The following is a 21,764-nucleotide window of genomic DNA, read 5'->3' on the forward strand; positions in this document are numbered from 1 at the left end:
GGCCCAGAACTGGGAGAAGCTGCAGTCATCCTTAGGTCATAACCTGCATTTTTCAAAATGCCTACTTGGTTTTCTCCCCCACTCCTCACCCCACACTGATTAAAACAAATGGGTGGAAGGAGGCAGACACTGGATCCTTTTGGATCCAAGCTTTGCTTCCTGACCATTTAACAAGGCAGTTTCTGTAGCCAAATATAAACACTGAGGTCAAAAGCTAATGTGGTTGGGTTTCTGAAATTGAGGCTTCACCTGCTGTATGTTGTTATCCCTCCTGCCTTTTGTTTTGACAACACAGAATGCTTTGGGCTGGAAGGGACCTTGAAAGTCAGCTACACAAACATTTTGGACACCATCATTGTTAATGATGCTTCACAGGTAATTACATTTTTTCTGCTTTAAGCTTTTCATAATATCAAATGCTACCATGACTCCTTTAAAGAAGAGATCTCTGTATGAGCAGTAGCTTCATTTAGATAGAGATTACCCTATCTGAATTTGTAAATATATTAGAAGATAAATATTAATAAGATTAGTCTATAAGGGGAAATTAGAAGGATCTATGAATAACGTTGCCTTGTATAATTGAATACACAGACCTATCATGCCATTAAGAGAAAATGATTATGTCTGATTTGCAAAACTGGAGAGAGTAAAATAATCAAACTGATTAATAAATGAAGTGGGGCAAAGTAATGTGTTCTTAGCTCCTGCTCTGCTCCACCAAAGCCTGTCATCCCCAGCACTGAGGTGCACAGCCACCTCCTCCTCCACTGCAAACATTCCAGCTGTGTCTAGCCCTGCTCAGCAAAGATGAACAAAATGCAGCACTGTGGGACAGCCAGGCTGAAATACAGCTGGAGTGCTCCATTTCAGGGGAGTTATGGCACAGGACCCTTCCCATGTGCTTCAGGAGGGTTATGGACAACTGCAGCACAGCAGAACACAGAATGCCAATGTACCTGTGGGGGCAGACACCCCTGAATCCCACCAGCTCAGGCATGAAGTGACTCTCTCTAGGCGAGCACTAAAACAGACCACACATCCCTAGGAAACTCAGCAGTGTCTTAAGAGAAGAGGATGTTTATTTTCTTTACAAGGTATAGACAGTTCAAGGAAACAATTAAAGTGTGCATGACGACAGCAGCAAGGAAAATCAGAATTTTCCATTATCTTTATAATGAATTTAATTTCCTGAACTTGGTTTGGGTTTCTTATTTAATTTACTGACAGGCACAATATTCAGTGATGCAATCTTCATGCTTCTAAAAGCGAAGGAGTTATGCCAGTTATGCCATACTCTTTACCAGAGGCTGTTTATTAAGCATTTCCCTTTCATGGAATTTATTTGCTGCATGAAAGCAAATGAAAGTGTAAACCTTGAGGGAAGGAAACCAAATAGGTGAGAAAAATTTTACAGCTTCAACTGCCATGAGTAATATCCCGGAATCTGAGCACTAGACCCATAGCAATGGGAGGTCTTCAAGCAACTATTTCTAATTTTTAAAAACTATTATTTGTCTTTCTGAGGCCCTGTCTACTAAGGTACAAAAGAGATAGTGCTTTGAAAGAAGGCCACTCAAATGGCACTGTTGTTTGTCTCTAGAAACCCTGTCTGGCTCCTTCCAGGTGGGTATTGAATGAGAGAGATGAGGCCAAGAAGGAAATTGTGTTTTGCTGGCAAGGCAGCTGTGGAACGATGAAAAGAGCACAGGGAGGAACGACTCAGAGATCCTTTTACAAATGAGACTTTTTCCAGAGGGCCACAGAGCTCTCAGTGATCTGAGTCCTGATGGGGCAAGTGGGCTGCTGCACAACCAGTCTGCTCCTGCAGAGCTTACCTAGAATACTTACCAGCAACTTTCTCAACTTTCTGCTACAGAATTATCCTGCACTCTACAGTATTAATATTGGCCCTTTTCCCTTGTGATTTTCATATCAGAAAATTAAATTCATAAAGCACTTCTATTTCATAATTGCTTGGTATCCTAATTTAACAATCTGCAAACATCTACAAAGGGTACTATAATCTCCAAATATAGCAAATGGGGTTTGAGTATTTTAATAAAGGCCCACTTTGAGCTAAAACCAGGCAGTTTAGACCCATGCTGGTTTCTTCTCCTGTGCTATGCACTCAACAAGATGCTACAGCTATTACAGAATAAAAGAATAGCAGTGACAAACATCTGTGGCTTGTGGTATTGAGGAGCCCTGCAGTGCACTGATCCTCTAAATTATATGCAGGAGCTGTCTCTACTCTTAGGTAACAGTGTCTGGATTTATAGGTGGTGCTCTGAGGTCACAGGAAACTTTCTCATTGCTTGCTCCAAAATGCTAAAGCTGACTGGGAGAGGAGGAGCGAGGCAGGAGGCTGCTCACTCCAGCCATGACCCAAACCACAGGAGGGGAGACTCTCATCTTCTCTTCAGTCAAACTAGACAACTTCTCACATTCTGGTGGCTTCATAGAAAGTCTTTAAAGTCTAGCCATCACATAGGAATTAAAGCTCTTTGGGATACAAACCACATTTTCTCATTTCTTTAGGTTTTGTAAGTGCTGGCTTGACTAGGCTTTGATCTTCACAGTGTTTTTGGATGTTACAGCAGCACAGACAGAAAGTGACAACAGCCACTGCACAAACATTGAGCACACAAGTAGAGGAATGGCAAAGTGAGACCCTGTCAACCATCAGCACAGATGGGAAAAGCTACAGCTCAAATTGAAGGAGTTCAGTGGTTCTGAGGATCCCGGCAGCTGCTGGATTCACAGGACAAGATGAAAACCCCCAAAGCTGAATGGAGCAGGAAAGACATGCAGCAAGACATCAAAATGGAACAGGAACAGGATGGAAAGAATTGCACCACTAATCTGAAGCAATGCCAGCAGTGAAACTGGGGGAAGGTGGATCTCCCTCACTGAAACCATCATATACGAACTCCATCATTCTGCCAACTTTGCTTCAAAGGAAAGATATTTTCTGTTCTTAAAGTTCCTGGGAGAAGCTAAATCACAGATTTCTGGGGATATGACTGCAAAGACTGAGGATAACCCAAAATTGGTTTAAAGCTTGCATGTGTCACCATGGCCTGGCTGCAGTTTGCAGTAGCAGCTTCACTGGTTTCCCGAGCATTCAGACTTTATCCAGTGATAGAAGGATCCTCACCCTAAAAAGCCCCATACCCTTCTTGAAGCAGGAGATCAGGGTCTAGAGGGCACTGCTCTGAGCCAGGCTGCCACCTATGGGGAACATACAATCCAGGATAAAGGAGCTGCTGCTGCTGCAGTCACACCCAGCACAAACAGGATATGGCCAGGGGTGTTTGCCACTCTGCCCAGAGTCTTACAAGGACCTCCTGATGCAGACTGCTCAGCTTTCCATATCTGACATAAACCATGCTTCTCTGTCCTCCCCATTCTGCTGAAGGTTTGCTTATTTAAATACATTTACTGTGTGCACAAGGCAAGATCCATTCAGCACCTCTCATTTGAAGAGTGTGGGAGGAAAAAGAAGCCAGGAAATGGAGGAGTGGTCTGCTGGAATCTAGTGAAAAGGAGAAATTATAAAGGGAAATGACAAGCTTACAGGCACTAACCCACTTGTTTTCATTAATTTACCAAACTAGATGGACTTTCTACAGACAATAACACAAATACACAGTAGAAAAGAACTTGATAAGGTGTGAACTTGCCACAAATCAGACACACTTCTGAGTGCAGGCTCCTCCCAATCACAGCCAATAGCTTCCAGCATCAGGGTCAAAAGCCAAGAACCCAGAAAGCTGAGGGGGAAGCTTTATATAAGTACCTGCTCCCAGGTGTGAGCTGGGAGAAGTTGCTCCTGGGTCCCTGATCAGGCAGGAGATGCTGGAGCTCTCAAGAGTTCCCTGCCCTCTTGCTGAGAGCCAAAACTAGAAAAGCTGCTGGCCAGGCTGGGACAGCCAGCTAGAGCAGTGGGTGACAGGGAGCAACAAGGTGTCATGAAACAAAAGCCTCACAAAAACAGCTTAAATCAGGCAAGCCTGACCAATTCCAGGCTGGAGTCAGGGAGGAAAACAGCTGCTCTCACAGTGGCTTCAGCAGATGAAGGTGCCCTGAACGTGCTGTGTGTACCCAGGGATCAGCAATGCCTGCTACTCTGTCTGCCAAGAAACAATCTACTGCTGCCCCCCAGGGTAAATCTTCTTGCCAAGTTAATGTGGGCATGCAAGCGCAGCAGATGAACTCATTGCCAGGGACAGAGGGGTTCATTTTCCTTGGATTTCTGGGCACAAGCTGAGCTCAAGCAGTCACAGAGCTCACAGCAGCACCAAGCCCACCTGTGCAAGTGCTCCCAGAGCACCCTCCAGCACTGGGGTCTTGCTGTTTTCCAGCAAAACCAGAGCTGGAATGAGGGATTTTATAGGGATTCCCACCCATCTAATGTGATTCTGTTGCTGACAGCTAAAGGCAAGCAGCAGAATACAAAACACAGGTGAGGACTGGGCAGAAGAAATGTAATTTTACTTTTTTTTTCCTTAAGACTAATGTTAGAAATGCAGACCTTTCTCAGAAGGTGGTGACTCTGTGTCAGAAATCTGCCTGCACATTTTTAAAGCAGCCTTAGTGCCTGCCCTCAGGAGGATGCCACAGCTTTCACCACTGTTATCACTTCTCATCCTTTCCACTCATTTCTGCTTTGCCACCGAGGGGGTGGGAGAATAAATTAGTTCCATTTTCAAACCAGGCTGTGTCGTTTTTCTTAAGTGTTAGTACCTAATAGTATTTTCCTTTTTGTGATACCACTATCAATTTCCATCCGAGTTCTGAAATCAGAGAGACACAGCGAGTTGCTCTTTACAGAAAGTTGCTTTTTTCTGGAGTAAAATAACAGAGATGTACAGTCCCAATCAAGCCCATTAAATATAGAAAATCAAACTCAGTCTTTCCTCTGTCCCTTCTGAATACAAGGTACCAGAGGGAGGATTTGGAGTGTCTAAAGAAAAATTCTGGTTCAAATGCAGCTCTGGAGAGTTTATGGCATATTAGGAGTCAATTGTGCTCTGACACTCAGAGATGTGGATTTCAACCTGTTTGCAGATCACTGGGGTTCACTTGACTGTTTTCAAAAGATTCATTAAACCTTAAAAAATAGCTGAGGAAAGCAAGCAGTGCTTGGAGAGAAGGTGTGGACAAATATGTACAAATCAAATCAAGGGTACAGACAAATAAACCAATTACTTATTAATTCCATTACTTCTTTCTTTTTCACAATCTCTGTGAAGATAGCAGCACCTACATAAATATAAATAATATATTTCTATATATTAGCATTATTTTTGTCTATTTATTCTGCTACTTTTGGAAGCAAACCCATGGGGCAGCAGTGTAGCAGTCATCCAGAGTGAGATCCAGTCAGGATGATTACAGAACATAGCCACAAGCACTGCAGCAGTTGGCTATCATAAAGCCATGCAGAAATAAATTAATCCCTATCCTGGAAAAAATGTTCAGTGCAATCAGGAGATGTAGTGTGGAGTCACTGCCAATCCTATTCCCCAAGATGCCATTCCCTCCAATTCCAGTGATTCCACAAGACTTTCCATGTTCACACTGCAGATCATGGACCAACACTGACTTTTCAGACGTCACCCAGTTCAGAGTTTAGGCATAACAAGGGTAACAAATTTACTGCCAGGGGCCAACACAGAAGAAGAGATCTCCTTTCTCACCTCGTTCTGTCAGACAAGTCTCCAGTGGAGATTTCCTGCTGCAGTGTTTTCAGATCAGAGCGCATCAGGAGCAGCTTTTGTGTGGCTGTGGCATATGCTGGAAGCTGCATGTAGAGAAATAACCAGAAAAGAAAGAATAACTTCAAAACTTAATATAAAGCATAAAACCAGTCCACCAAGGTGGTGTTGCCTTGGTTTGGCTCTGTGCATGTTTTTGGAGTGGCTTTTAATAAATGTTTCTCAAGAGTCACATGTAAATTTTGCATCACAAATGAAAACTAGATTTTTTAAAAAACTAAGTCTATTATTTTACTCTCTGTAATTAAGCTGCTATGTCAGATTTCTGACTGGACTAAAGCCCATCCTTTAAAGAAAAGTCATAATATAAGAACCTTCACCGTTAGTTTTTCTCTGAAGCTATGTGGCCCATAAAACTAAAGCCAGTTTTAGTCCAAATCTCTATCATATGTATATGTTTACACATTAAAAATTAGGTTTTCCACATAATTCTATTTGTATTTCTTTGCAGATACACAAGTTCATCAAAAACTAGGTGGAGTCAGACTCTGCTCTCCAGAGCAATATTAAATGTGTGCCTCAAGATGAATCCTCTTTATCAGCTTGCCTGGAGGTGCCCCATGTCAACAGGGACTTCTCTGTATTTTCATTATCTCTGTAAGAGACTGACCTTTCATTATTAAGCAGTTGTTTGCTACTTATAACAGTATTGAAAACACATGCAAAAAAAAAAAAAAATGCTGAAAAATTTTAGAAAAATCTGCACTGAGTTCTAATGAAGCCAAACTAATGAAAATGACTGTGTTTGCCTAAACACAAAATGTGCCTCTCTGAGCCAGCTGCCCTCTGGGACAGGGTAAAGAAGGCAGAGCCAGAGCCACCTCTCAGTGTGCAGGTAAAAGACAGGGGTGCAGTGGCATGAGGGAGAAGAAGGGAACCTTTTTTCACCTCAGAGTGGTCATACACTGGAGCAGAGCAACAGAGGAATCTCCATCCTTGGATATTCAGAGTCCACCTGGACAAGGTCTCGAGCAACCTGATGTATGAGGACTGCTCTAAGCAAGGTCTTCGACAAGGAGCCCCCGGAATTCTCTTCCCCCTTCAATTACTCTTCAGTTCTACAACTTTAATAGGGTTGGGGAAAAAAATTACTACAAGAGAACATATTGACTCCTTCGTTCCCTCTTCCCAAGATGCACCTGCAACTAGGAAATGGAAATAGACTGCTTCCTTCCAGAACAGGCTTGAGTCAAGTTGTGATGGCTTTTACTCTGGTCCTAGCATCACAAGCCAGACACAGTTAGGCTGATAAGAAGGGGTTACCTTTATATAAAGATCCTTAGGTGCACAATTCATCAGGTGGAAAATGCCAAAGACGTGCCAAAGATGTGTGTAGGATTTTCACCAGTTTCTCAAACTGGCACATCTGACAGGAGTCCCCAGTTAGAAGCATTCTCAGTGAAGTAAAGTAATCCCCCCAGCTCTAGCACCTTCTAAATCCTCCCCCCTCAGATGAGGACTAAGTTCTGTTTGTAAAATATATGTCTCAAAGAGCTGGTTTCAACCTTGGTTTTTACAGAGAACCATGACAGCGTAGGGGTCCTGGTACCTGCTTTGTCTTTCTGCCTTGGAAAATACTGAAGCTAAGTTACAATAAATGACTACAAAGCTACAAATATATTTGTGTGAAGAATACAGATAATATATAAAAGAAAAATAAGAGAATCAAGAAATCATCATTTGAGAAACTATTTTCCACTCAAAATACTTTTACAAAGTGTACATATGTGAGGATGGAGGAAGAAAGGGGGCAGAACAAAGTCTGTATGTTGCTAGCATTGAAGTAAGACTGCTTAAATTCAGAGGACAGAAAAGGAAAAAATATCTTGGGGGGAAAATCTGGTAGAAATCTGAGAGCAGATTGATATTTTCAAGAAAGCTGTTAAAGGACAGCTGTTAATAAAAGAGAAAAGCTTTCTGGGTAGATTTATAGAAGAAAAAAAAAAATATATTCCTCCTCCACAGCCAAAGATTAGACATGGACAAAATCATCTGTGAAACAACAGCATCTTAAACTGGATTCTTAGTGTGAATTGGAGCATTGCTTTTCTAGTGAAGCCTGCCTAAGGACCAGCCCAGAAATATCATCAGGTGCCTTTGAGGGGAGAGAAGGGTTTCTCAAGACTTTAAATGCCCCATTCTTTGCAAACAACCCCCAAAATCCTGTAGATCTTCTGGAAGTATTTTAAAGGTGCTATTTTCTTGCTAGTCCCAAACACCACAAATTAAAATGCACTCAACAATCTGTTCCTATAGACACAAGCACAAATACATCATGTAAAGAACACGATACAAAAGAAATAGCTGGAACACATCTCTTTGATAAAACATATTCCTTGAGGATAACATTGTATAACACTGTCTTTCCAAAGATGAAGGAAGAAGTGCAACAACTACTGAGCTTGAGAGCAACTGGGAAAAAGGTAAATGAAAAGAGCAGCAAGCTTCAGCTTCATTTTACAATAATTTCAAAACTTTTGCAATTTCTGGCATGGAGGAATGAGGACTTACTGCTTCTCAAAACAACAGAACGGAAACCAGCTCCAGTCAACATCAGAGATGTTTTTAAACAAAGTAATGGTGGGTTTCTAACCCAGTTTTCCTGTGTTCTGTCTCCATTTTCTCTTCCAGCAATTTCTTCTTTTTCCTCTCCTCCTGTCATTTGTCAGCATACAAGTGTGAATACAAGCCACTGGCTGGTGTGGTGAAAAGATAACTCTGACTAGTACAGATACTTTCTGCAAACACAATTCCTTTTCTATGCTTTCATTAAGAAAATAAAATAAAATCACTATCTGACAGCAATAGAATACACAAGCTTGGTCTTAAACCAGAGGTGGTGGCAGAATAAGACAAAATCCTTCCTCCCTGGAGTAACTCTGGCACATGGCTGGGTGACTCCTTTGGTGAAGGCAGTGAGTGCTCCCTGTGTGAGAACTGCTGCTCACACTCTCCAGGTAAACAAGCTGACAAGCAGAGTCTGTTTGCCACTTAGACCCAGCAATAAGACCTCAGCTCTCACAGATTTCAGCCACATCAAATGACTCAACATAAAAAGAAAGCAACTTTCAGCCCAGCTGAAATAATATAGCTCAATCCATCTCCTCTCTCCTGTGTAATCTCACTGAGAACAAACAAACAAAAAATAGCCAGGGAATCGATTTTCTCCTGCTGTTGCTTCTCCAGTGCTATTGTCCTTTTAGTAACACCCCTGGAGACCTGAGCAGCACATTCCTTTTTCAGCAAGACCTCTTCAGAAATCAATAGCACCTATTCAAGGGATTTATAGCATGATTCTGCAAAATCCTTTCACGGTGGCTTGCATAGCTTGTTAGGGAAACTGTGCAGCGTTATCTGTACAAGAGCTCTTCTGACATTGATAAAAATAAGTCAGTGAAGGGATAGTAGAGTAAGGACCACACAAATATGTAATGAATCGATGCAAGAATTTAAGTTAACTTTGAGAATTAGAGAGGGAGGAAAATTCTTGTTTCTTTGGCTTGGGGAAAGGCATTGACACTTAAAGGCATGATACCTCTGCCACTTTATATGACTGATGTGAAAAATGCAGATTTTATGATTGGCTTTTCACAAATGTTACAATGAATATTATATGTGTAATGTTAGAAAGTTATGCTCTATTAATTCTCTTAACTAGTGTGTTAAATATAGTTTTAGGTTCCAACATAATGTTAAAATAGAGACTATGTATGTGGGGGGAGGTTTTTTTTTTTTGGAATGAGATACTCACTTTGAGGAACACCTAAATCTCCCAAAGGAAAGCTTTTATGGCTTCTTATCAGAAGAAGCAAATTTCTTCAGGCCTTGCTGAGACTTGAAGACTCCTTGGGGATTAAAGGAAACAGTTGACATACAACAGAGTTCTTGTTTTAAATAGAATGTATGCGTAACCATGAAGGATATATGAATTTGCAACAGGTTATTGCTTTTAAGGTTTTTCCTTTGTCCACAAAGTATGCTTTTCCTGACTTAGTGTCTGAGAGCATCCTTAATTCTTTGCTTTTTATTGTCTTGTAACTGTCCTAACGCTAAACTTCATTACTCTGATGGTATTATTATTTTTATAACAATTTTATTATTATTATTAAACTTTTAAAATTTTAAAAACCAAGTGATTGGTGTTTTTCACAACTGAGAACATTCTTTATTATTTTAAGTTCTGTGTCACTGTATCAGAGGAAGGATGAGAGAACACTAAAATTTCTGATCAACAGCTGTCATCAGCAAATCCTCAGTGTGATGCAGCTGCAAGGGATGAACCTGGTGATAAAGCATTTAACAATTTGCTTTACCAAAGAACAAAACATGATCCAAACACAGCAAAACCCCAGTTGAGTCGCAGTTAGAGCAGGCTTGTTAATCAGCTCCAGTTCTTGGGCCATGTGTAGGTGTGGAAAATCCCATCCCAGAGCAGAGCTGCTCCTGCTGTGCCTTTGGCAGCGCACACAGCAGCTGCTTACAAAGCAGACTGTGCAGCAGAGTGTGAGAGCATCCCAACTTTGCCATAGTTTTGTGATGAACCTTCCCAGATATTTCCCTATTTCATCTTCTGAAAGAAGCCTGGAGTCATTAAGCACAGGAAAAGCCAAACTTCCTACAAATAGACCACAAAAATCAACCAGATTTCTTCCTGCATTGTTCCATTATGGTGACTTCAGGAATACCAGACAGAGAGAGAGCAGAGCAAGGTGCTGTTGTTATAAATTATATTATTATGATATTATAAATTACATTATTATAAATTATATAATTATGATATTACTGCTTTCCACTAGAATATTTTACATTTTTAAGCCAATTATTATTATTCTCGCTGATGCATGTGCATCACTAAATTGCTCAGGTTTAAATCACAGTGTTTAAAAATAACTTGTAAGAGAAACAAGAAAAATGTGGTGGTTTTGAGGTGTTGGGTTTTTTTCTAGACATCTGTTTCCCAGAAAAGACAGAGAGACTACCTATCCAACTCTCAGAAAAGTGTTTAAACTCCTGGGATGTGGGAATGGCAGCACTGTGAGCAGGGAGTTAGCAACAAGGATAAAGGGAATACTGTGCTTCCCTGTCTCCAAGCCCCCTGTGCTCTCCTGTAGGTGACTAAACTGCTTTGGGAGAAAAGATGTCAAAATAACCTCATGCCTCAAAGATTTTTTAAAATGAAAGAAGTCATTCCAAGACATACAATAATGTGAAATATAATATTAAATGAGTTTAAAAGCTGACATATCTTGAGAAAATGGAAACCTAAACTTTCACTAAAAAGAAAAAAAGCCAATATAAGCAGAGAGAATGAAAGGCAAGTCATTTTCTCATGATCTCTGTAAACCAAAAGAAGCCTTACAGCAGCGTGAAGGTCTTGATTAAGGCATAGGGAACAAAGTGCAGTGTTGTAGTGAAAGATTAGTTTCTTTGTGCTGTGATATTAATAACATTTTAAACTGTGCCTCATTGTGCTCAGGTAATGCTGCTTTGACAGAATCAAGCATGGAAATTTATTAGGGGCTTAGTAGAATGCCAGTCAAAAGCAAAGTGACAACATTTGAGTGACAGTCAGGAGATTCAGCTCATTGCTGAGTGCTGGTGAACAATAAAACTACAGCTTGAGAAGGCAGGAAAAAATATCCCAAACACCACAGAAACTGACACAGCCTGAATAAAATCATTGAACAGAACACTACTGAAGAAGAGATCTGAAGAGTTAGGATATGCTGAAGGTCTTGAGAGCACTTGGATCAGCAGAATGCTTTGCTGGTGACCAAGGGAATTCTGATCTATGATGGTTCTGTGAAGCTCAGGAAATCAGTGTTCTGATCCAGGCATTGGTTTCCCCCACTTCTGGCAATGGGTGGGAAAGGAAATCCTGCTCATAGAAATATCCAAATTGGCCTCTCCTTGAATGAAGAGCGGCAAACCCAGGCTCCATCAGCTTTGTATTCTCAAATCCTGAATTCACCTGCTGGGTCCAGCACTTGGGAAATGGAAGGGGTGAGACACGGCTGTGTCCTGTCCCTGTGACCATTCACTGGTCAGTGGGGAGGAAAGGGTCTCTCACAGGCTCCGTGGGGCACTCATGCCCTTAAACCCCTGTTCAAGGCAGCTCTGAAACATCTCCTGGGCACTGACCCCATGCTCAGCCCAGAGGTTCAGTGTTTTCATATTCCCTGCCCAAGAAAATGCTGGAGATGGAAAAGAGTAATCTGGTTAAATCCTCTCCTAAAAGATAGAGGAGAAGTTCCAGGGACAATCTTAAGCTGGGTGCTGATAATAAATACAGCTTTTGTGAACTCTACAGAAAACACCTTTCCAAAACTGAAAGTGAACAATGACAGCCAGTGCAGGGATCCAGTGCCAAGGGGATATCCACAGCAGAGCTTTGACATTTTTACTGGAGAGCATCTGCTTCCATGGGAAGCTTTTCCATAAGCCTTTCCACTACGAGATATTGCAACAACAATCCCAGCAAACCTCTTTTGCAGGCCCCTCACAGCCTTGACATCAAACCTAACCAGTCAGGAAAAAAACACAGACATCATTCTCTTCTCTAGCAAAGCACACCACATTTATCAGATAGTGACAGCTCTGCTCCCCTCCTGGATTTGCTTTGGAAAATTTTACCTTTTCAGACTGCACCAAACACAAAGCATTAGCAGTACCCTGCAGGTCTACAAAACACAGCATTATTTTCTGAAGAAGACAAGATTACAAGTGTAGTATAAAACAATCAGAATTTATTAATAAGTATGATAGTTATTCCGAGATTGCTTTCAAGCAGAACAAGTTGCGAGGGTTTCTTAAAAATGCTCAGTTAATATTTAATTGTTGACATGAAAGGAACAAAACTTGTCAGTTAACTGGAGTTCCCCAGAGACCCTTGGAGGCTGGAATCATCACACCATTTTTGATGCCTGAAGAGCTGATGGGTTATTATGTCATTTCCCAGGTCAAATGCTAAATCTAGAGGATGCCTTTTCCCTCCTCAGCTACCTCACCTCTTCTACAACCATGACAGATTGCAAGCATCCTACATTGCCAAAATAAACCAAACAAAGCCTGAACAATTTTCACACAGTGCACTTTACTAGATGCTTAAGTAATTTTTTTCTAAAAAGCTACTGCTAAAATACTGTGATGAGTAAAGCATGCCCAAGATCTGTTGATTTGGCTCTAAAAATAAGCAAATTCTGTGTCAAAGCTTGTGTTGGCACAGTGCAGCAACTGTGGAAATAGGAACACTTAGTAAATTTTAACCTTCAGCTTAATTATCTAATCAAAATTTGATGTATACATCATGAAGACTATAACTTGCACTACTCATTATTCTCTCCTCCTCCTTCTTCAGTGTTCACACTGTGATCTTAAAGGTCTTTTCCAACCTCAACAATTCTATGATACTCAGCAGTCTTGGTATTAACCAGCTCAGGATAACAGTATTGAGGAAGACAAGTAAATAATTAAAAGAACAACCAACAGAAAAAGCAATATATATGATAAAGGATTTGAGGTGTTTGGCATATTTTCTGGAAGAATTTAAGCCTTAATTTGTGAAAGACTTCAATTTTAAGTGTCACATAAACTCACACAACTCCTTTAGGCTGTGTGAAGATAAAAGGAAAAAACATTTCCAAAAATTAAGAAAACCCTTTTCATTTTCCAATGCAAGTATTTATGAAAATTTCAGAGAGCTTTGGTTCCAAGGACACATTGAACCATTTCCCAAGAAAGATGGGATCATACATGACTCTGACAGATTTTCTGCTTTGGACAAAAAAGCCTTTACCAGCCACCTAACAATTGAGACAGGCTCTGCAATTAAAGCAACCACATCTCTTTGAACTATACTTCATTAGTTTTGGAGAGTTTATTCTAGAAGTTACAGCCCTTACCCTTGGTTTAATGTATTTTAGCAAGAGAAAAAGCCTCATCACTTTTTCCTCACAGGTGTTTAATTTTGATCAATTCCCATTCAAATGTCTGCATTGGCAGCAATTCCAACAAGGAGCTCCTGTTGGCAACGACCACACAAACTCCACTTCCTCTTCAGACAGGGAATTTTCTGGTTCTTTCATGAAAGAACCAAAATCTGCCTCAATCCTTCTCAGAAGTTACCTTGCTCCTGTGCACAATGCACATTTTAGAAGACATGCAGTGATTTGTGTTCAGTGTAATTCAGGGGAAATAGAAGAATTCAAGGACTCTTATTTTGGAAATTGGAGTTTTCAATGGCAAGTTTCAATTAAAAGCCTTTTAATTGAAGGTTTGGTGCCTTTAATGGAATCTGTAAATGAAAAGGAAGCTGCCATTCCAAGCTTAGCCCCAGCACTGAGGATTGTCCAGAGCAGTCATATGGGCCAAGCAGGAGAAACACCCATTACTGTAATTAGGAATAGGCTTTACAACTTACTGCCTTTTTTCATCAAAGCACCAGTTCATTTGTTCAACTTTAACAGCTTATTACACCTTTAATTGTAACAGTTATTCCCATACTGCTTCAACTTCAGAAAATTATCCTCTATGATGGGTGACTGAAATATTTAGTCACAGAGAAAACACTGGCTGAGTGAGATTTGGGAATTTATTGCCGTGTAAATGAGATCGTGAAAGCCTCAAGAGCTCCCTGCAGGATGACTTTATAGTAGAATTGCAATTTTGGAATATACATGTGGGTGATAATTCTGAAGCCACAGAACATTAGACCCAAAACACTGACATGGGACTGTGATGGAAGAATCTGGTGAATTTACTGCAAGATAAACAGAAATAAACTGCATGCAGATTGGTGTAATTACTCAAGACACCAAGAGGACATGTTTTTGAAAAACACTGGTATGGAAATGTTTATCTTAACACGTGTATATTTATAAAAGGACATTTGAACAGCCTTCTTCAGACACCAATTTTCAATAGAGTAAAGCTTCAGGGTTGCTTTTCCATCAGTGACAGCAAGCTGAAGCACAGGTAGTGATCCCACATAAAGTATGAAGTCACAATTATACAAATGTTCTGCTTTTGCCATTGCTAAAGAGTCACAGGAGTTGATTTCTCAGGCTAAGGAATCAGCACAAGAAATGCATGCAGCAAGCTACAGAATGGGTCTGGAGCTGTGGGGTGTCCCAAACACAGGGCACCCCAGACAGGCTCCTTGTGGTGCTTGACATGGAGAATATCTCTGTAACATCTCATTTCCTCCACTGCAGGTAGCACTGATTCTGAGACTCCAAGAGCCTGGAGGAGCATTTCCCAAAGCTACAAAGGACTTTCCAGGCAGAGCAGCTGAGCCTCTTCCTATGTGAACATGTATTTTTTCCCTTCCATCAATATGATAAGCCTTGATCCCATGATTATTTACACTTGCCCAGAAAAAACCACACAAACCTTCACTGAGAAGCTTCCTTGACATTATGAATTCACTGTCACCTCTTGGCAGGTCAAGAAGGAATGGGTCCCAGCAGGGAAAGTTCATCTCATAGCCTGTCTGTAGGCCTCGGCTAAATTTACCTTTCAACTCCACCCAGACATGTCTGTGCCAACTTCTGCATCATCCTAATCAAATCACACTCCATGAAGACAGAGGTGATTGACTCTTTCCAAATCAAATCCAGGCACCCTTTCACTTAGTGAACTCCTACTTCTTCCAAATGGGGTAACACTCAAAAAAAAAAAAAAATCAGAGAAGGATATAGAAATAAAGGGATAAAAGCAATATGAATAAGAAAGAATTGAAAAAAAAAAACAATGGCAGTAGACAACAAGGCACAAATACATGTCAGTTCCAAGGTGCACATTCTGAATGGACAGAGCTCACTCCTGATACTCTGCTCAATCTCTCTCTCCCATAAATGTTTTCTGGTGCTCATTTGTGCAAGCACACCAAAGGGGCAGTCCTCACTGCCCTGTGGGAGCAGGCAAGCACAGAGGACTCAGTGCCCTTCCAAAGCAGCACAGCAACAACTGCTGAGTGACAGGAAGGGATTAATAGAGGCTTGAACTGCCTGGAGTAAGTCAAGGACTATGAGGAGAAAACTACAGGAGCTCTAAATGCTGTTTTCAGCTCCCTAGTCGAGCAGATGGTGGAAGCCTTCCCTCAGGGTGGGGCAGGGGATAAATTGTAGAAAAGGAATTGGTGGTTTGAGCATTAGGGGGGAAAACACCCCTCCAGTAAAGGCACAGGGTCATAGAGGAGTATCCAACCCTGGAAATACTCAAAACTCAGCTGGACAAAGCCCAGAACAAGCCAGTCTACATTTGAAATTAGCTGTGCCCTGAGAAAGGGACTGAACTTCATTGTCTTCAGACATCATTCAGATTTTGTGACCTGACAGATGCTTTGGAGCCCTGATGGGGCTGCCCCCAGTGTTTTCTGTGTGCTGCAAGTGGAGTTGGGGGGAACAAACTCATTTTTTCAGGACAAACAAAATGGTCTTTCCCAAATCACCATCAGGTCTGCACATCTCCTCCTGTCTCTTTTTCCTCCTCCTCTCTCATGTCCACAGTAAGGAAATGAGTTTGTCTCTTAGTGAATACATGGTTTTTGTGCTCTGGGGCTGATGTAATTCCAGTGGATTACTCAATTCTTTGTCTCACTCTAGGAGAAAGAAATGTTACTGCAATAAAGCCCTGCTCATGTGCCCATTAGCCAAGATACACAAGGTCACTGAATGAAGTAAACCAGTGACTAAGGGACAAAAACTCTGTATTCTGATGCTGCTGTTTCCTTACTTGCAAATGAGTCAGCAGAGATGACCAATTGTTTTTATGTGAAATCAATGACAATCTTCTAACAGGCAGTAAAAATTTCACAAGAAAAATGAAACATTAACACTAATAAAGGATAAAAGAGATCCTGAGAACACAGCTGATCCAAATCTCAGTTAAAAGGACTTTTTAAGTACCAAATGAGCTGAAAGCTAGACTCAATGTCTTCAATCAGCCAAGAGGGGCCCAGGTCTCACCCTTGTGTTGCAGACTGGCTGCCACATCTCCAGCTGCTGCTGAATGTGCTGGAGGAATTCCCATGGAACCCCAGATCTTTTAATGCCTACCAATGCAGTAGCAAATCTGGCAATCCCCAGATTTCCCAAAAATACAAAGTTGACACTGAAATAAAATGCTTTGTAAGTATTTCTTTATCAGGAAAATCCTGAATGATATTTCAAAGAACAAAATGAGGTAATCTTACTAGTTCAGTGGCAACTTTCTTTCTCCCTCACTTTCTCACTTCCAGTTAAGGGTTTTTTTGTAGAAAAATCTACAAATCCTGTAAGTCCCACAAAAAAACATAAAGGAGTTTTCAGTCTATAAATTAAATGTGGTTGTGGTCAGCTTACCTCCTCCTAGGCATCTTACACAGGAAGAGATTCATGATATCAATAACAAAAGCTGAAAATTGAAACTTCAGGGAAGCAAGTTTTTAACACTACTTGTAATTAGCCTGAGCTGCTCACTGACTTAAAGGATCAGTGAGGTCAACAGCTTTGCCAGACCTGAAAGGAGGATTAGCCATTCATACAGGCACTAAGAACTTCCATGGTTCTTCTGACATCATTGTATTAACATCAAGATTTATAAAATACATTAATCCTTGTATTTCGGGTGTGACACAGCCACTCAGTGCCAAGGGTTGAGAAGGAGTTTGACAGCCCTGAACACCAGAGATCCTGAACTCATGACCCAGCTTTTTCTCTTAATTCCAGCACCAGAACAAAACAGCTTTCTGCCCTCGGTGAAGTTTGTTTCTGCAAGAGTTGACCTTGATGGGCTGTAAGGGAATGCAAGCAAGAGAAACCAACAGCAGCCAAAGGGGAAAAGGCAGGTGCAGATCACCCAAATGATTGTGTGCAGTCACACAGAGGAAAGTGACAATAAATTACCACAAAGTCTTTCTTACATGTTTTCAAAAAAGGCAAGTTACAAAAGTGGCTTGGAAACCTCCTTACCAAGGACACCAGAGGACCAGGCTGTTGCTCACACCAAGAGGCAGAGTAAGAGGCTTTCCAGAATAAACCAACAACACACACCCCGTGGGGGAACTGAATTAACATAATCTTCAAAATCCTTGGAATACATTAAAGACATCTAGGAGGTGGCAAAAAGGAAATTGAAAATCAAAACTGAGCTGTAACACAAGGAGACAAGCATTTGCCACTCATGTAGAACAATAACGTGATGTCTGTCGAGTCAGGAGGAAAAGTAGAAAATACATTTTCCACAATTAGCAGTGAGTGCCACCACACTGGCATTCATACAGCACAAAAAAAGATAACTTCCATACTAAGATGTGCATAAAAGAGAATAAACCAAATAAACCTCATTCTTCTAACATCCAAGACCACTTACAAAATTCCCTAGACCTGCATCTGCCTGACAGTGGGGAGATTTCAGTACAAAGGCTGTTTTTCTTTACTAAAAGAAAAACAACTGCCAAAAGAAAGAGCCATGGCAAAACAAGTCTTGTTTCTTAAGTCAAAACAGTGACATGAAATCCCCTCCTTGAGGAGACACACTGCTTCTCAAATAAAATCACCTGAAATTGAATGAGACTGAAAAGGCTGGGCCTGGCCTCACACATGGTTCAGCATGATATGCACACATGACCATTCTTGGATCTGACCCAACTTTTGGTGTAAATAGAAATTTTGGGGGGTCCCAGCTGCTGAGGCCCCCCATGAGAAGGACCAGGAAGCTGGGCCTGAACTGGGGAGAAATTAAATGAGAAATCCTTACATCACTTTGAGGTGATACCCAAGTTACAGCTTAAAACATGAAAGAAGAAATGGCATCCAGCTTAGCAAGAAACAACCAGCATGATCAAACTGAAAATGAACACCAGCAGCATCATCTCCACATACACATCAGAAAGCAGAATTCAAGGCAGGAGCCAGTCTGTCAATCCACACAAGTCATTACTGATGTAAAATGTCAGATTTTGCCAACAAATAATGGCATCTGTTCCTAAGGCACACAAAACACAGAAAATCACCATGAAAATTTCCTTACAGCATGATCATATGATGTCTGTGGCCTGGCCTGAAGTCCTGCTGAGTCTGCCAGCCCTTCCCTTTGGACAGACAGAGCAGCTCCCTCTGTGCAGGTCCCGGCCCTGAGACGGGGAGGGAGAGCAAACTCACTATTTGTGTCCATTTACAAAGAAGTTTACAAAGTACTCGATAAATACCTTTAGCATTATGCTACAATTCACTTTTTGCCTGCCACAGCTGCTGCCTGAGGTTCTCCCACAGCTGAATCCAAATGGCCAGGGACCCCCTGGGATAGAGGGAAAGGGCAGAGCCAGGCAGCAGGACACTGCTGGGGAGGCCAAAAACATGGAGGTAGGAAGAAAATCGATGACTCTGAAATTATATTCCATTTTAACCTAAAAGTATATAAAATATAATAAATAAATAAATAAATAAATAAATAAATCCTTCTAAGAAATCAAATTATAGACTCATGGTCCTACAATCCCAGAATGGTTTGGGTTGGAAGGGCTGTTAAAGATCATCCCATCCCACCCCTGCCATGGGCAGGGACACCTTCCACTGTCCCAGGCTGCTCCAAGCCCTGTCCAGCCTGGCCTTGGGCACTGCCAGGGATCCAGGGGCAGCCACAGCTGCTCTGGGCACCCTGTGCCAGGGCCTGCCCACCCTGCCAGGGAACAATTCCTAATTCCCAATATCCCATCCAGCCCTGCCCTCTGGCACTGGGAAGCCATTCCCAGTGTCCTGGCACAGGTCCTTGAAGGTTCCCTTAAGGTATGTGATTATTATTTGTACCTGAACACTCAAAAAAGATGGAAATTTACTGGAAATAGGTGCAAAACTGAATTTTAGCATTGATTCCCAGACCTACAACAATCTCTTACACATAAAATTGTTCACAAAAATATAAATTAAAAATATTGGAGTGTATGTTAAACCCACATCAAAACCATTTATACCTAAAAAAATAAATATTAAAATGGCCTATCCATTATAGGGTAGATACTTCATGCAAATAACTGCACAGATTAAATCTTGAACTGAAATAATATTCTGAAGTTACATAAGAATTTTCAATGCAGTTCACATATTTTCTCTCTAAATGCAGGCAGTATGGAAGACACAGGATATCATGCAGTTTTAAAATTACCTACTTCCTAAAGATCTTTCTTCTCCAAATCAGATAATTAGAGGCTGGCTAATATTCAGAAACAAGAAATACTTCTCATCTTGCATCCCACTACTCAGTCTGGGTAAAAACTAATAATGTTATGTATTTATTTCTATTCCTTTAGTTGTTTTTTTTTTTTTTGGAACAAAAGGATTTCATCATTCAATAGGCAGTATCAAAAAGCATATGGGAAGATCTGTAGTATAACACAAGATACACAAGAGGCTGAAGTGGCTGTAAGCAATAAAAGGGAGCTTCAATCTGGGAAAGTGGCAAAACAGGCAACTCATGGTGGTCTTCATCCCTTCTGATTTTAGATTAGCTCAGTGTGGGGTCCACATCTCTATCAGTGTTTTGGAGACACTGTATAATCAGTGCTACAGGTGGTTTGGTTTGGTTTGTTTGTTTTGTTTTAAAAACCAAACAAAACAACACAAAGTATATCACCCTTGTAAGCTGATTCAAACTCTTGTCTGGGGTTTTTGCATGAATCAACAGGAACTACAGCATTATCACTTAAACTCACTTACAAACTGTACCTTTAAATTGTATTACCAGGACAATGGAAAAGGCTGGTCTGTAGAAGGCAGCCCCTGCACCACTCCACTTTGTACACAAGTCAGAATTGACCCTCAGTCACTGAGTTTGCACTAAAACAAAACCTTCCAGAAAGGCTGTTCCACAGATTTCCATCCCTACAGTTATTGACTTATCTGCAAGATGGAGCAGGCCAATTATGAAATAACCTAAAACTAAATACTTTTAATTTCTTTGCATACAAAACACTTTTTGCTCAGGAAAGGCTTATGAAATATTGCAAGAAAAATCATTATTATAGTAATTAGGAATTCTCTATGGATTAAAATATCTGGAACAGCCTGTAATCCTTTTGTGAGCTAAACAAGTTTTCATTGTGTTGCATTCATATTTTGACTCTTTGACAGGAAAAGAAACCCTTAATCCCCTTGTGCCCTGGGGATCCATTCTCATATCCCGATACTTAGAATGGGCTCAGTCTGTCTAAGCATTTTAAAATGTATTAGGGAATAAAGTCATCTGATCCTAAAACCAGACTTTACTGTTATTTGCAGTCATCACAGGCAGGATAAACCCACAGATGTCCTCCAGCAAAGAAGGTGCTCCTGTCCCAGACACAGTTACACTGAGTTTGTTTAGGGCTCCTCAGATCCCCCCTGAGTCCTCTCACAACCTTTCCCATTCTCTGCTCCAGTTGTGAAACTCATCTTCAGGTCAGTTTTCCCACTGTATGACAAGAGGTAGAGTCTGCTAAGAGAAATTTTGGTGTGGTTCAACAGCTGAATGCATCTTTTAAAATGCATTATGTGCCATAGACTGTAGGGCAATACTTCACATATAGAGACGTGTGTGGTCACATCACAATGCCCAGGAAAGAGGGGGAAGGGGAAAGATCAGGCTGGTTTTCCCAACAGATCTTACCTTAGATGAAGAATAAAAGCAGGGGAACTTCAGCTTTTGATAGGAAATGTGATTACAGCATCACACCTAATAATCATCTTTATAATTGGAAAACTCTCCAAAGAAGCAGCTTTCCTAGAATTTCTGAGTCAGGTCACTTCCCAGTGTCCCTGTGCATGATACTGCAGGAATAAAAACATCTCATTTTTTTCCACTGTCTTTTAAGCATTTAGAGAACGGGCAAACAAAATGACATTTAACAGCTTCCTATGCAGGAGACAATTTTGTTCTTAGCTCCCTAGATGCTGGCACCAGTAAGACTGACCTGGGAAGTTTGTGAGCACTGGCCACGAGTCTGTTTTGAACACTACAGAAGTGTCA

The 21,764-nt window shown here is 41.0% G+C and overlaps 1 long non-coding RNA gene across 3 annotated transcripts in view; it reads right to left on the minus strand.

Annotated features, from left to right (window-relative positions):
• LOC144246565 (uncharacterized) overlaps positions 1-21,764 on the minus strand; it is a 538,094-nt gene that overhangs the window by 132,725 nt on the left and 383,605 nt on the right. For all 3 annotated transcript variants that reach the window (XR_014956250.1, XR_014956249.1, XR_014956251.1), the window contains one exon: positions 5,706-5,809. This is a non-coding gene — a long non-coding RNA (uncharacterized LOC144246565). The remainder of the gene's footprint in view (positions 1-5,705; positions 5,810-21,764) is intronic.

This window comes from Lonchura striata, chromosome 6, assembly GCF_050655825.1.
Source record: "Lonchura striata isolate lonStrDom1 chromosome 6, ASM5065582v1, whole genome shotgun sequence".
In the NCBI taxonomy this organism is placed as follows: domain Eukaryota; kingdom Metazoa; phylum Chordata; class Aves; order Passeriformes; family Estrildidae; genus Lonchura; species Lonchura striata.